We start from the raw sequence: 4,230 nt of genomic DNA, 5'->3' as shown, positions 1-4,230 counted from the left end.
TCAGTTATAGGACCATTAATATTTCTTGTTTTTATTAATGATTTAACTGTTTCACTTAAATTTTCTACAGTGTATCACTTTGTAAACAACGCAAAATTGCATCTAATTAACAAATCACTTAAAAAACTTAACAAAAATATGAATCTCAATCTAGCTAATTTTGCTCAATGGCTTCGTTCCAATAAATTCTTCATTACTCTAAGAAAACAGAAATTATTCTATTTAAATCTGTTCAAACAAAAATAAATAAACAATTAAATTTCAGAATAAAAGGGCAGGAAATAAATCTATTTAACTCTATTAAGTATCTTCGAATCAAGTAGACTTTTGCTTATCCTATGCATTACATCTTCAAGACTTTTTGAAAAAAAACAACCTACCTTTTACATAAACTTTTTATAATTATAGAGAAAATCGTGACCATATTTTAAATCCTGCTTGCAACTTTAAGTTATCTGAATCTAAATAGCAAACTGCACTTTACGGCTATGAATCAATACAAGATGAAAACAAAACAGACATAAAACAATCTCCCTTCCCAACTAAAATCTCTTTAATCATTTTTAAAATTTGAATTTTTCTTTAATTATTTCGTAGAAAAATATTGTTTATAAATCTTTTACTTTTCTACAACTTATTATTTATAAGCCTAACTTTTAGCTTCTATTTATTTAAATACTTTTTCTCTTTTCTGTTGAGATTTTTTTTTTTTTTTAAACATCCTTCGCTTCCAACAAGGCTGCAAGCAGCCACAAATTAAAGTTGGAAGTTACTGAAAGAGAAAAGATGAAGATTGTAGAGCAAGATAACGATTGACGGACGACTTAAAAGATTGCAAATTATATGAGTCAGGAAAGCAAGATGAAGGAAGCGAATTCCAAAGAGCTGATGTTCGAGGAAAAAAACTAGACGAATAAGCGTTTTTTGAGCACTTAGGAACAGTCACAGAAAAAGGATGACACTTAATTGAATGACGAGTAACACGAGAATGAATTATAGTAGATGGCACAAGAGACGCTAGCTCTTTAGAGCAGTGCCCGTTATAGTATTTGTAGAAAAGAGAAAGAGAAGCAACATTACGACGATGTGATAATGGTTGGAGGTTGGCTGCAAGAGCAGGTCCAACAATGTTTACAATGCGTTTTTTTACCTTGTCTAAAAGAGAAAGGGCATCATTAGAAGATCCGCCCCAAATATGGCAACAGTATTCCATACAAGGCCGGATTTGAGATTTATAGAGATAGAGAATAGAATCCGAAGTAAGAAAGTGACGAGCTCGATAAAGAGATGCAACCTTAGCAGATGCTAATTTTGCAACCGATTTGATATATGGTTTCCAAGAAAGATTGGAAGTAAGAGTTAATCCTAGAAGATGAAAAGTAGGTGACTCATCGAGTACATCACCGTTCATAAATATAGGAAGATCTAAATTATTGCGATAACGATTGGCTGAAAAAAATTGAGTTTTATCTGAATTAAAGTTCACCAGCCACTGTGAGCCCCATGCTGTAGCAGAAATGAGATCCTTTTCAAGCTCAAATGCCACCTCCAAGCAATCAGAGGGTGATGGTTTCTTATCACGACAAGAATAAATGGTATTGTCATCAGCGAACAATGCCACCTTAGATGTGAGAATATCTGGAAGATCATTAATGTAAATTAAAAAGAGTATAGGGCCAAGGATAGAACCTTGAGGAACCCCTGAAGTTACAGAATAAGAAGAAGAGTGTTGTCCATCAAAGACAACTTTTATGCTACGATTGGAAAGGAAGGATTCAATGATCTTAAAGATGTTGCTGGATACACTATTAGAAGAAAGCTTATGGAGAAGACCAGCATGCCAAACTTTATCAAAAGCTAATTTTAAAATCTTTTATAAAATTTACCATGCTAATTTTCTTTTTTTTCTTCAACATCTTTACTTCCAACAAGACTGCAAGCAACCACAATTAAAGTTGGAAGTTACTAATAGATGAAGTTTATAAAACAAGATAACGATAAACAGATGACTTGAGAGATTGAAAATTGTATGAACCAGGAAAACAAAATCACGAGAGCGAATTCCAAAGAACTGATGTTCTATAAAAAAACTAGGATATAATAATAATAATAATAACAATAATAATAATAATAATAATAATAATAGTAATAATAAAAATGATAATAATAATAACAACAATAGTATTAAAAAATAAACAATAATATAAAAATAATCATAACAAAAATAACAAGAGTAAAAATAGTAGTACTTAATAAGACAAAATTATAATACTAATAACAATAATATTGATGAAAGGATACTAATGAAAATATTTCAGTTTAAGAAACACTTAATCTCACATCTTGAATCCAATAATTTACTTTCTGACCATCAATATGGATTTTGTTCTTCTCGTTCTACTGTTGATTTGTTAACGGTAATAACTTATAGGTTTTATTGTTTACTCGATAGAGGTGGAGAGGTTAAGGCTATCGCTCTCGATATTTCTAAAGCCTTTAATAAAATTTAGCATGCTGGTCTTTTCCATAAACTCTCTTCTTACGGTGTATATCTTTAAGACTACTGAATCTTTCCTTACTAATCTTTGTATAAAAGTTGTCCTCGATGGACAGCCCTCTTCTTTATTACCAGTAACTTCATGGGTTCCTCAAGGTTCCCTACTAAGCAACATACTTTTTTTAATTTACATTAACCATCTCACAGATTTTCTCGCATTTAATATGGCATTGTTTATTGATGGTACTACCAATTATTCTTGTCTTGATAAGAAGCCAACACTCTCTGGTTGTTTGGAAGGGGCATTTGAGCTTGAAAAGAATCTCACCTCTACTACAGCTTGGGGCTCTCAGTGGCTCGTAAACTTTATCTCAGATAAAACTCAATTTTTTCAGCTACTTGTTATCACAGCAAAATAGATCTTCCTACATTCATGATTGGTATGGTATTCGTTGAGTCATTTACCCTTTGTCTTTTAGGATTAACTCTTACTTTCAATCTTTTTTGGAAATCATATATCAAATCCATTGCAAAATTACCATCTGCTAAGACTGCATCTCTTTATTGTGGTTGCCACTTTCTTATTCCGGATTCTATTCTTTATCTCTATAAATCTTAAACCCATCCTTGTATGGAATACTTTTGCCATATCTGGAGCGGATTTTCGAATGATGTTCTTTCTCTTTTAGATAAGATGCAAAAACGCATTGTAAACATAGTTGGACCTGCTCTTGCAGCCAACTATTAACCATTGTCACATCGTCGTAATGTAGCTTCTCTTTCTCTTTTTTATAAATACTATAATGGGCGCTGCTCTAAAGAGCTATCGTCTTTTGTGTCATCTAGCAAAATTAATTCTCTTGTTAGTTGTCATTCAATTAAAAGCCATCCTTTTACTGTTACTATTCCTAAGTTCCCCAAAAATTCTTATTTGTCTAGTATATACTCTTTATAATCTTTACTATTGAATTTAATAGCTTTTATCCCTACAATTATTTTTATTACTTTTACTTATATTATAAATATTATTATTATTAACTCTATTTTATTATTATTGAATTTGACAGGTGTTTACTTTATATTAGTACTTATTACTATTTGCAAATACCCATGATGTAACAACTTTATTAAGAATATATTTGGATTGATTTGATTTAATTTATATCCTCAATAACCTTAAAATTTCTTCTAGTAGTATAAATGGGCTTTTCAATAAAAAAATATCAAAGCAAAAACTTTCTTTTCAGTGATGCCATATTTTAACTAATCAATGATCTTGTTACTCAGTAGATTCATTTTGACACTTTTTTAATTGTAAAAACTTTTAAAACAATTTGTATAAATAAATGCACATCATTACTATATTAAAATGTAACTACTTGTTAAAATTCAGTCTCATGATTAAACTTGTTTTAAATTAAACTTGTTTTAAAAATTTCAAATAAACTGACAATATCATTAGTAACGCTTTTGATTAGAAAAAATATTTTTTATTAAAAACATTAATAATGTTTTAAACAGAATTGATTTTGAAACTAAAAGATTTGGTATTAGTAGAAGGTTTGATGTTAATAATATCCTCAATTTCTTACCTAATAATCTTTACATTATTGATGTTGTTATTTAAAAAAAAAAAAAAACATAATTCAATTTCTTAGAATATCTTAACAAATTGTTTATTTTATTTCTGCATAACTTAAACTTAGTACATAATAGATTTTGGTTTTCACATG

This window comes from Hydra vulgaris, chromosome 09 (assembly GCF_038396675.1).
Source record: "Hydra vulgaris chromosome 09, alternate assembly HydraT2T_AEP".
In the NCBI taxonomy this organism is placed as follows: Eukaryota; Metazoa; Cnidaria; class Hydrozoa; order Anthoathecata; family Hydridae; genus Hydra; species Hydra vulgaris.
Note: the sequence above shows the minus strand (reverse complement) of the source record.